This window comes from Capricornis sumatraensis, chromosome 10, assembly GCF_032405125.1.
Source record: "Capricornis sumatraensis isolate serow.1 chromosome 10, serow.2, whole genome shotgun sequence".
NCBI classification, from domain to species: Eukaryota; Metazoa; Chordata; class Mammalia; order Artiodactyla; family Bovidae; genus Capricornis; species Capricornis sumatraensis.
Genome location: NC_091078.1, coordinates 103,123,185 through 103,136,122, shown reverse-complemented (window position 1 = coordinate 103,136,122; position 12,938 = coordinate 103,123,185).

The window sequence follows — 12,938 nt, the reverse complement described above, 5'->3', positions numbered from 1 at the left end:
CCAGAGGAGGGTCAGAGAGATGCAGGGAGGAGACAGGACCAGACCAGGAGGGACGCGAGAGGCCCGGAAGAGACAGAGGCGGAGAGAAGAGCCGGAGTTGGAGACTCAGACAAAGACAAGGAGAGGTGGAGACTCGGGGAGCCGGCCAGGGCAGGGCACCGAGTGACCCAGCGCGGATTCCCGGGCGGAGACCCCAGAAGCCAGAGGAGGGCGGAGCCGGGGGGACGGGGCGGGGCGGGGGCCCCGCGGCCGCCGCCCTCCAGCTGGACCCAGGGCCAGCCCTAGCCCCCGGGGCCCCGTACCTTTGGGCCGTCGCCTCACCACGCCCAGCCGCCACTTGAGCGACACGGCCAGCATCGCGCCGCCTGCCCTGGGCCCGGAGCCCCGCTGCCCGGCCGCCCGGCGCGGCTCCGCGCTCCTCCGCGCTCTTCCGCGCGGCTTGCGCTTCTGGCAAAGGCTGGGCGCTCCCTGCTCCGCCCTCCCCGGTTGCTAAAATAGATAATCCTCCCCGGAGCCCGCAGCGGTGCCATCAGTGAGGTCCTTCCTCCCCCGCAGCCCGGCCTGGGGAGTGCGGTTCCTAGGGGGGCGGGGGTTGGGGGGGACCCCCGACATCGGAGCAAACCTCCACCGCCCCACCAGCTCCTCTATCCTCCCAAAGCCTCACCTTGCCTGCTCACCCCATCTTTTGCCCAAATCTACCAATCCCCCTCCCTCTTTCCCCGGGGGGAGGGTCTGTTTGATGCCCCCAGGCCTTGGCACTCCCTGGAATGTCCCTCCACTCCTAGATGTCTCTGCCCAGGGAGGTTTGCTCAGAGGTTCCCGTCCGCCCGCTGGGCCCCAGGAATGCTTTGCATACTAGGTTGAGACTGTCTATCCCCTACAAGCCTGGGAGTCCCTGCAGACGAGGGTCCTCTCATCCTGTGTCCCCTGAGGTCGGCACAGGCATCTCACAGCCATAGGTGTCGAATGCTGAGTCTGAGGCCCCATCGCCTCACTCCCGGCTGCTACGCTTAGCTCACTCCCAGCTGCTACGCTTAGCCCGGTTTGTAGCAATGAGCAACAAGAGAATCCCCACCAAACTGGCTGGGGTGAGGGCGGGGGGCGTGGTGCTGATGGAGACCTGTGAGAGCTCCAGGCATCCAGCAAGAGCTCAACAAAAGCATCTGGTGTCCCTTCCTGTCTCACACGCAGCTAGCCTCCTCGCTGACCACCCCAGCACTACACTTGGAGCCAGGCAGAGGGGCAGCAGGGGGCTCAGGGTCACAGAACAGACGCGTGGCAGACGGGCCGGACGCCAGGTGGGGCCCCTCCCCATCAGGGCGGCTCCTCCTTCCTCCATCCTTTCTGCAAACCACTGACGCTGCCACAGTGAATCAGGCCACGGAACACCTTCACAGGGAGGGCCAGAAGCCCTCTCGGGAATCACGAGCTAAGTTGCTTCAGTCCTGTCCGACTCTTTGCAACCCCATGGACTGGAGCCCGCCAGGCTCCTCTGTCCACGGGATTTCCCAGGCAAGATTACTGGCATGGGTAGTCAATCCCTTCTCCAGGGGATCTTCCTGACCTGGGGATTAAACCCGCTTCGCTTCTCGCATCTCATGCACTGTACTGGCAGGCGGATTCTTAACCACCAGCGCCTCCCGGGAAGCCCCCACTATGGATGGAGTGCAGGGCAATTATTCTGACTCAACAGACCCTGCAGCTAACAGAGGTGACTGACCCAGTGAGACACTGATGCCCTCCTCAGTGATCCCCTAGTCCTTCAGATTCCTCCCAGGAGTCTCCACTTGGCCCTGTCACGCCTTACTGCCTCCCTGAAGCTTAGAGATCAACCAGTTTTGACAGAGAGCAGGCCGCAGACTCAGAGCATGCCCCCTCCTCTGCCCCAGTGTGGGTTCCAGCCCAGTGCACCGGGAGGCTCTTGCTGGTGGGCTCGGGGAAGCCCTGTGGGGGCGACTCAGCGAGGCCAGCATGCCTGGGTCCTTTCTGCTGCATCTGGGGGGTCTCCATCCCTTCATCCTGAAGGCAAGAGTGGCAGGGGCTGCTCAGGGCAGCCCGGCAAGATGGAAGCCAGCATGTGAGGGGCTCACACAGCTGCTTCCTGAGACACAGGGCGGGGTGCATGGCACCCCCATCTCAGATTGACCCACTCTACCGCAAGGCTGCCCACAGGCAGGGAGGCCCAGCCTCCAGCCAAACAGCAAGTCTCTGGCAGAGCTGTGCAGAATCAGGTGAGAAAAGAGAACTCCAGACTTGGAGGATGAGCAGGCCTGGGTTCAAATCCTGACTCAGGGTGCCCCCCACTGACAGCCTCAGTGGGCTTATCTCCCAACTCGTCCCAAGGTCAAAGTACCGTGGGTTGCCCCCATCGAGAGGGGCACGGACTCCACTCAGAAGTCACTTGGGCCCAGCCACTCACAGCCGATTGGGAGGCGGCTCCCTGGGTGTCAGAGGGCCCAGGTCCTGGTGCCATGTCAGGCGTCACCCCAGGAGCAGAGTAAGGAGCACGTGGTCCCTGACCTCTGAGAGCGTCCAACCCAGAAAGACGCTCTTCACCCCGCGTCTGCCTACCGGAACCCTGGGGACAGGACTCTGCTCTTTGCGGTGATCCCACAAGCTGGAGCATCTGTACACTGCAGATGCTGAACACCTCCTCTCACCACGCACAGTCCAGCTTCTCCACTAGACCACAAGCTCTCGGAGAGCTGGTGTCGGCCTGGACGCCTGCTCTTTCTGCCTCCTGCTCCTTCTTCTTCCAGCAGCATCACCCCACTTTTCTGGGGGGGCTGCTCCTCCCCTGCACTCAGGCTGGCTGGAGGTTGCCCCCTACCCCCCACAAGCTCCTGGAGGGCCCTTGACCCAGAGCCCGCTAACCAGCACTCTCCTAGCCCGGCCACAGTGATGGGCTCAGGGACGGGCACACGACCCAAGTCCTGGGACCTGATCAAACTCCTGGGAAGGGGAATTCTGTCCATTGCAGGGTGTGCAGGGAAGTGGAGGCATGCTGGAGTCGCTGGTGGCCACAGTGACGGCAAAGTGGAAACGGGAGCCGTGAAGCTGATCCCACCCTGGCGATGACGCGCCTGACGTCAGTAATATCCCTTTTCTGTTACTTTGGCCAATACATTCCCTTCTTGGCTTAAGCGAGTGTGGGTTGAATCTTTGGCGACTTGGGCTCCACCCAGTGCCTTCCTCATTCAGCTTCGGGGCAGAACAGGGACCTGGCAGACACTGGATGAGCGAACAAGCGGGTAAACAGACATAGACCGACGCGCTCCCCACTCTGCCTCCAGCGGTCGCCCTGAAACCTGGGCTCGAGCTGACGCAGATGGAAACTGGATGATGGGCTCCTCGCTGGCTCAGGAGTCCCCCGACTGGCAGGAGTGGAAAAGGGACACCGGGACGTTCCGGTTTCTGGCCGTGGAGAACTTGCCTGTCACCTGAGCGGCTCCTGTCAGCGCCCCCTTCCCCAAATTTTCACAGCGCTCCTTCTGCAGAAACGGTAGCTTAAGGGCGAGTGTGGGAGAGCGCAGGAGCCCCTAAAGGAGACGAGTCTAACGGGGAAAGGGCAGATCAGGGGGCTTCCCTGGTGGCTCAGTGGTAAAGAATCCGCCTGCCAATGCAAGGGACACAGGTTCGATCCCTGGTCCAGGAAGATCCCATATGCCTCAGAGCAACTAAGCCCACGCGCCACAATTACTGAGCCTACACGCCTCAGACACGGAAGCCTACACACCTCAGACACGGAAGCCTACACGCCTCACACACGGAAGCCTACACGCCTCACACATGGAGGCCTACACGCCTCACACACGGAAGCCTACACGCTATACAGCCCATGCTCCGCAACCAGAGAAGCTACTGCACAGAGAAGCCCGCACACCCCACTCAGAGAAGAGCCTGCACAGCAGCGAAGAGCTGGCCCAGCCGAAAGTGATTAACTAAATGCGTTTCTACGAAAAATTAGCAGATCAGCCCAGGTGGGGAGCCAGGGGGCCTGAGTCCAGGTTCCAGCCATTTGCGGCTACAGGGTGGCCCCAAGCAAGTCCCTGCTGTTCTCTGGCCTCTTGGGCTGGAGTCCACGGTCCTCCCTGGGCTCACCCTCCCTGTGAGTCCCACTCCCTCTCCCCCAAGGCCCAGAGACGTTCCTCCCATCACCTAAGGTCACACAGCCACTGAGGCAGCCAGGCCAGGATTCAAACACAGGGCCACCTGATTTCCCTTAAAAGTGAGCTAACAGACCCCGCCAAGAGATGGGCTCAGAGAAGGAAATCAACCACAGAGGGACCCAGGCTGGGCTCCACCCTGGATTCTGCTTTTTCATCCCTGCCTCAGCCTCACAAAGCCCCAGAGGCGGCGGGTTGCCGTCACCCCCACCTGCTTCACCCCCACCTGCTTCCCCGAGCAAATTAACATCTCATCAGATATGCCTTTAATCTTCTCAGCCCGGCCCTTTCTTCCCCGTGGGCCAAGAGGTGTGACATTTCTGCTGCCCAGCTCTGCTGATCTAAATAAGACAGAGGCCCCCAGGCTCTGCAGGCAACGGTGGGGGAGGGAAGGGGGCGTGGCCAGAGCCGTCTTAACCGCTTCTCCAGGCTGGTGGAGGGAGGAAGTGAAGTGAAAAGTGTTGGTTGTTCAGTCGTGTCTGACTCTTTGAGATCCCATGGAGTATAACCCACCAGACTCCTCTGTCCATGGGGTTCTCCAGGCAAGAACACTGGAGTGGGTTGCCATGCCCTCCTCCAGGGGATCTTCCCAACCCACGGGTCGAACCCAGGTCCCCACACTGCAGGCAGATTCTTTACCATCTGAGTCACCAGGGCGGAGGGAGAGGACGATGGCTATCCATCCGTGCATCCGTTCACTTGTTCAACCAGCGTTCTATTAAGCACCTTCTGAATGCCAAACCGGGAGGTCCAGCCACCATCCGAACCAGTTTTCACCGCGCTAACATTCTAGCAGGAAGACAGAGTAAACGTCCCAGGATGTTAGAATAGAAGGTGAAAAATGCTCGAAATGAATGGAGCAGGGTAAGGGGTATGTGAGCACAGAGGGAGATGTTGCCAGTTCTAAAGGGAGTGGTCTCCTCAGAACCCAGACTGTGGTCTCTAAATACTTTCTCCCAGTAAAAGGGTCCCCAGGGCTCCTCAGAGAAGAGGCTGATTCCAGGACCGGTGCAAGATGAGCCCGGCACATCTCGTGTTGCTATAAAGTAAGGACATGCTTGTGGCAGCGTTAGTGGTAAAGAACCTGCCTGCCAGTGGAGGAGACATGAGAGATACAGGTTGGAACCCTGGGTCGGGGAAGATCCCCCTCGAGGAGGGCATGGCAACCCACTCCAGTATTTTTGCCTGGAGAAACCCATGGACAGGGGAACCTGGCGGGCTACAGTCATAGGTTCACAAAGAGTTGGACACGACTAAAGCCACTTCCCACACACACACGGCCATGCTTGAAGGCTAATAGGGAGGGCTGAAAGGACACAGCAGCCAGTTTGAAGGCCTCCCACCAGCCACATGTGGGCCAAGCTGAGCATCAGAAAGAACAATGACTGCAAAACTGCAAAGATCCATGTGTTCACGCTTCTCAGAAGAAAGAAAAACCTCCTCGGTTCCTTTGCAGGGACTCAAGGCAACAACTGAATATCCTATGAACAGAAGATGCAGGGAAAGAATGAAGCACTTATCCCTTCTATCTGTACAAACGGTACTTGAAAGGAACCAAATAAGGGAATGTCATTTTTACAGAAGAACCACTGCAAATAGGTGCAGAAGCGATACCAGAACTGGAAAGCCGCCTTTTCACAGTCCTAGTGAAATCGAGGATCCGGCACTGGGCATCAGGGGAGTGCTGAACAGAACTGGGTGACAGCAGGGCCCGGCGGACACTGCTTGAACTCCTAAAAGGATCTTAGCGTCACCAAAAGTGGAACATTCTGGCACGTGGGCCTCTTGATAGGATGTGGAAGCAAGCCCACAGCACCACCTGCTTTGCCTGCAAAATCAGACCTGAAAGAGGAGAGTGAAAAAGCTGGCTTAAAACTCCACATTCAAAAAAGCGAAGATCATGGCATCTGGTCCCATCTCTTCACGACAAATAGAAGGGGTAAAAGTGGAAACAGTGACAGATTTTATTTTCTTGAGCTCCAAAATCACTGCGGATGGTGACTGCAGAAATGAAAGAAAAAGACACTTGCTCCCTGGAAGGAAAGCTATGGCAAACCTAGACAGCGTATTAAAAAGCAAAGACATCACTTTGCTGACAAAGGTCCATATAGCCACTATGGGTTTTCCAGTAGTCATGTACGGATGTGAGAGCTGGACCAAAAGGCTGAGTGCCAAAGAATTGATGCTTTCGAACTGTGGTGTTGGAGAAGACTCTTGAGAGTCCCTTGGACTTCAAGGAGATCCAACCTGTCCATCCTAAAGGAGATCAGTCCTGAATATTCGATCAGTCCTGAATATTCACTGGAAGGACTGATACTGAAGCTGAAGCGCCAATATTTTGGCCACCTGATGCAAAGAGCCAACTCATTGGAAAAGACCCCGAAGCTGGGAAGATTGAGGAGGGCAAGAGGAGAAGGGAACGACAGAGGATGAGATGGTTGGATGGCATCACCGACTCAACAGACATGAGTTTGAGCAAACTCCAGGAGATAGTGGGGGACAGGGAAGCCTGGCATGCTGCCGTCCCTGGGGTTGCAAAGAGTTGGACACGACTGAGTAACTGAACAACAACAAGATCCAAACCTCAGTCAACAGAAAGTACAAAGACTGAAGGCTGTACTCATGACACCGTGAGGCCGTTCCACAGGACAGATGACCCGGTTTTGCCAACAAATAATTACAGTGGAAAAAAAAAGAGAGGGAAAGGCGCTGTGAAAGATTAAAAGGGACTTGAGAGACTGACAACCAAGTGCGATTCGAAGACCCTGGTTGGACCCTGATTTGAACAAAAAGTGTGAAAAGACACTTGGGAGATGACAAGGGGAAACGGCACAAGGACGGAACAGGAGACGATGCGAAGGAATCGCGGTGAATTCTGTTGGGCTGATGCTGTTATTTTCATTATATATAAGAAAAGGACTTCGGTGGAGAAACAGATGAAACAAACAGACAAAGCTCAGGATCTGCCCCTAAAATGCCTCGGGGGTGATCCTGTGCTATCAGTGCCATTTAGAAGTAAATGAAACACTGAAATATAAAGTGAAAAGAAGTAGAGGGCTCACAAGGGCTTACCCGGGGGCTCAGCTGGGAAAGAATCCGCCTGCAAAGCGGGAGACCCGGATTTGATCCCTGGGTCGGGAAGATCCCCTGGCATGGCAATCCACTCCAATATTCTTGCCTGGAGAATCCCATGGACAGAGGAGCTTGGCGGGTCACGAAGAGTTAGACACGACTTAGTGACTAACTATGGCTCAGCTGGGAAAGAATCCGCCTGCAAAGCGGGAGACCCGGATTTGATCCCTGGGTCGGGAAGATCCCCTGGCATGGCAATCCACTCCAATATTCTTGCCTGGAGAATCCCATGGACAGAGGAGCTTGGTGGGTCACGAAGAGTTAGACACGACTTAGTGACTAACTATGGCTCAGCTGGGAAAGAATCCGCCTGCAAAGCGGGAGACCCGGATTTGATCCCTGGGTCGGGAAGATCCCCTGGCATGGCAATCCACTCCAATATTCTTGCCTGGAGAATCCCATGGACAGAGGAGCTTGGCGGGTCACGAAGAGTTAGACACGACTTAGTGACTAACTATGGCTCAGCTGGTGAAGAATCCGCCTGCAAAGCGGGAGACCCGGATTTGATCCCTGGGTCGGGAAGATCCCCTGGCATGGCAATCCACTCCAATATTCTTGCCTGGAGAATCCCATGGACAGAGGAGCTTGGCGGGTCACAAAGAGTTAGACACGACTTAGTGACTAACTATGGCTCAGCTGGGAAAGAATCCGCCTGCAAAGCGGGAGACCCGGATTTGATCCCTGGGTCGGGAAGATCCCCTGGAGGAGGGCATGGCAATCCACTCCAATATTCTTGCCTGGAGAATCCCATGGACAGAGGAGCTTGGTGGGCTACAGTCCACGGGTGGCAGAGTCGGACACGACTGAGTGACTTCACTTTCACTTTCAGTGACTAAACAAAAACAACCAACAAAGTCAGGGCACGGATTTTCAGGGAGGGAAGGTGACTGTTCCAGCATCACACAGCTTGCAAGTGGCAGGGGAGAGGGTTCCAACACAACCCAGCCGACCACCTTCTCCCCGTACCCTCTGCCGTCCACCCTCATCAGACCCACTCTGAGCCAGAAGCAGCCCCACAGGGGGCTCAAAGCCCGCCAGGGGAGCAGCTTATACGTCTGATGGCTCCGAAACGTTCCTGAGTCAAGGAAGAGAGTGCCATCAAGCATTTTCTGAGTGGGCCGGGGCGGCTGTCTGACAGGTGTGCCAACAGGGAAACAGGTGGCATGCCTGTTAATAGTCCTGGCACTGCTCTCACAGCGCAATGATTAGGAGCAGACGCCTGGGCAGGACATTGAGGATGCAGATGAAGTTGTGGGGTGCTTGGGCAGAGGTGATGAAGACGCTGCGTTTATGGTCGGTCCCGTGAGCCACCAGGGCCCCCCCACCAGCACCCATGCCTTCCCCACCCTGACCTCCAGGGCTCCTCCCCAGGCTTGTCCACAGAGTCTCCGGGAGGGGACAGCCTGGGGGCAGCTTTAGTGGCCAAAGCACTGGGTTCAAATCCTGCCCTCCCCTCATCCATGTAGTGGGAATCCCATCATCCAGGCACGTGGTTGTTACAGCCTCAGGAAATAACGCGGGTCTGGGGCCAGTCAGGGCTTCCCTCGTGGCTCAGATGGTAAAGAATCTGCCTGCAGTGCAGGAGACCCGGGTTCCATCCCTGGGTCAGGAAGATCCCCTGGAGAAGGAAATGGCAACCCACTCCAGTATGCTTGTCTGGAGAATCTCATGGACAGAGGAGCTTGGCAGGCTACAGTCCACGGGGTCGCAAAGAATCGGACACGACTGCAGCAACTTAGCCTGGGGCCAGTCAGGTCCCTGTGAAAGGGACCTCCCTTGTTATTACCTGCCAGGTGTTTGCTTTCAGACTACACCTTGTTTGAAAAATCTGAATAAAACCAAAGTTTTAATTGGACTCTGCACAAGATACTCCCCTTGGATGGCAAGGAGATCAAACCAGTCAATCCTAAGGGAAATCAAGCCTGAATACTCATCGGAAGGACTGATGCTGAAGCTGAAGCTCCAATACTTTGGCCACCTGATACAAAGAACTGACTCCTTGGAAAAGACTCTGATACTCAGAGAGATTGAAGGCAAAAGGAGAAGAAGGCGGCAGAGGATGAGATGGTTGGATGGCGTCACCGATTCAATGGACATAAACTTGGTTGAACTCCAGGAGATAGTGAAGGACAGGGCAGCCTGGCATGCTGCAGTCCATGGGGTCACAAAGAGTAGGACACGACTGAGCGGCTGAACAACAGCAGCAAAGACCTCCCCAGCCTTTGCACACGGCAACCCTCCCCACGAGCCCATGATGTGCGGCTAAGATTGGTCCAGATACCCGGTGGAGAGCTAGGCAGAGGGCTGGGGGGTGTGGCTCTGAGCCTGAACCCCACAAGCAGGCTCCAAGCCAACCCTCACAGCCAGCCCTCTTCCAAACACAGACGCCTCTGTCGTGGTCCCTGCGGGAGCGTGTGGGCTGGTGTGATTAAAGACAGCAAAAGTGGCAAAATGAGGGCCGGGGGTGCAGCGCACACTGGGCTCTGGGCGAGCTCCCAGCCTCGCTGCCCTTCCCACCGTGTGCCCCTCCCTGTGAACGTGCCTGCAGGCAGGGGCCCTCCGGGGTTGTGAGAGCCCCGCCTCCCCTCGGCCACCGCGGGGGCATCTCCTGGCATTTCGGCAGGTGGGGAGGTTCATCCGGGTCTGTGTGTCTGCTTTCAGTGGACCCGAGGCTGCAGGTGGATGACATCACGGCCTGGGGGAGCCCGTAGGAGGCCCCGGCAGGCAGCCACATCCAAGCACCACCCTTCCTGGGGGGGCCTGCAGGCCTGTATCCCCCAGCATGGCACATAGAAGACCAGGAGCCCCCACGGAGGAGTACAGGGGCTTGTACCCATCCACCCGTCACTGGCGTGGTCTGTACGTTTCACCCCAAACCCCCGACCTCAAGCACACAGAAAGGAGGGGCCTGGAGGTCACAGAGCTCATCAGTGGTGGCTTCAGACTGAATGCCTGAGCTACCTGCTCAGTCTCCCGGCTGCATCTGACTCTTTGTGGCCCCCACGGACTAGCCCATTGGGCTCCTCTGTCCCTGGAATTCAGGCAAGGATACTGGAGTGGGTTGCCATTCCCTTCTCCAGGGGATCTTCCTGATCCAGAGATCCGAACCCTTATCTCCTGCGTGCGTCTCTTGCATTGGCAGGCGGATTCTTTACCACTGAGCCACCAGGGAAGACGAATGCTTGAATGCCCCCAAATTCTTATGTTAAACACTTAACACTCAAGGTGACGTATTAGGAAGTGGGGCCTTCAGGAGGCGATCGTGGTCAATGGGATCAGTGCTTTTATAAAAGAGACCCCACTGACTTGCCTGGTGGTCCAGTGGCTAAGAGTCTGGGCTTCCAATGCAGAGGGTGCAGGTTTGATCCCAGGTCGGGGAACTAAGATCCCACATGGCGTGCAGTGCGGCCAATAAATAAACAAAAATTCAAAAGAAATAAATAAAAGAGATCCCAGAGAGTCCCTTGTTCCTCCCCTGACATGAGGACGTGGCAAGAAGGCGCCGGCTACGGAAGCAGGCCCTCCCCGGAGCCTGATCTTGGACTTCTGGCTTCTAGAACCGTGAGAAATACATTTCCGTTGTTCGTAAGCTGCCCAGGCAGCGTATTTTGTTACAGCGGCCGGAATGGACTAAGGCAGTGGGGCCAGAAATACCAAGCCCTGTTACCCACGCCTGCCCCCGCCCCATGCAGGCAGTGACCACACACTCCAGCGACACCCAGGGATGGCCCTGCTGGGAGGGGGGGTCTCAGGTAAAGAAAGGGCAAGTGTGTCCCAAGGGAGCCCTCTGGGCTGTCCGCAGAGAGACTGGCCCGGCCAGGGCGACCTCTTTCTACCCACTTGTCCTCAGGGCAGCAGTGTCAGTAATCTGAGCAAAATCTTGGGGCTCTGGCCACTCAAACAAGCCACCACTGCGTGGGAAACAGGGCCCAGGCCGGTAGGAAGCTGAGCGATGGCCCACGGTGGCACAGAGCTCCCCCCAGGACAGGGACACGGAGGCACACAACACGGGGGACGGGGTAATCAGCCACAAGGGCACACAAGACCGGAACCCTGGAGCTCCAGCATGCTGGGTCCAGGGCCGCAAAGCACTCACTGTGGGACCTGGGCACAGGCCTCCAGACAGCGGGGACTGCGTCCCAGTTACAGACACGGAGACCACGGCGGCGAGGGAACCCCGGGCCACAGGTCATCAGACTTAGGGCGAGGACAAGGCCGAGGAGTGCCCTCTGGGACCCCGGGCCAGGTCCAAAGGCGCAGCATGAGTTACTGGTTTCTTGCCAAGCAGACTGTGTCTCCCAAAAGTTCCTTTCCATAGCTCTGAGTCCCCCACACTTGCCCTCAGTCCTACCAAACTCCTCTTCCCAAGGCAGTCCCATGGCTACTGTGTGACCTGGGAAAAGTTCCTGTCTGCCCTGGGCCTGTTTCCCCACAGTAAACTCAGGGGGATGGCCCTTTCTGAGGGTCCCTTCACCACCAGTAATCTACGAAATGATCATCACTCGTCTCGCCTTCCTGAGAAGCTTCCGTGGTTCCCAAAGGCCCTCATTTGAATGGACGGACAAGGCACCCTCCTGAAGTCTGACCATCCCGCTTCTCTGGGCTCCCCTCCTGTGCCCCTCCTGGATCCCAGCCTCTGCTCTCTGTCTTCCTGCTTTTGTCCTTCGTTAACTTCACAGCCCCCTCCTTGGAAGGCCTCCTCTCCACCTCCCGACGTCCCCTATTCATGGGTCACCTCCCCCAGGAAGCCCTCCCTGACTCCTCCAGCCCTGGATAACGTCTCTCTTCACACTGCTGGACCAACCGGACAGTCCTCGGTACCCCATTACTCCCTCCCCCATCCCTGTCCAGATGCCAGCATTGTTCCTCAGACGGCAGTAGCAGCCTCCTCCCGGGTCTCCCTGCCTTCCCTTCCCTACCCTGCCTAACCCACCTTCTACCTGCACACCTTGAGGCAGTCAGGAATCAGATCTTATCTCTCCCCTGTTTATATCTTCCCATGACTCCCAGGATGCTAGATGAAAGCCAAACTCCTCCAAAGGCCAACAAGGCCCCCTGTGACCTCTGGCCTCATCTCCTTCCACTCTCTTCACACTGACTCTACCGCCCACCTCGGCCCTCAACCACAGGGCCTTTGCACCCACTGTGCCCTCTGCCGGAATATCCACCCCATACCTCCACGCCTGCTATCTGCACAGCTCCGTCCCTCCCTCTCCCCTTTAGGTCCTCATTCAAAAATCACCTCCCCCATCTCCTAAAGGGGCTTCCTGGGTGGTTCAGATGGTAAAGAATCTGCCTGCAATGAGGGAGACCCAGGTTCGATCCTTGGGTCAGGAAGATCCGCTGGAGAAGGGCATGGCAACCTAGTCCAGTATTCTTGCCTGGAGCATCCCGTGGACAGAGGAGCCTGGCGGGCTGCAGTCCACGGGGTTGGACCGAGAGTCCAGAGAGTGGGACATGACCGAGCGATCCACATGTTCACCTTCATCTACTGAAAGGTGCAGATCCCAGCCCCTAGCCCCCTAACCCTTCCTTGTTTTATTTTTTCCCTCAGCATTTATCATCTGACAAGCCAATCTCTACTTATCTTTCTTATTTATCGTCTGTCTCCCACACTAGAATGGCAGCTCCACCAGGGCA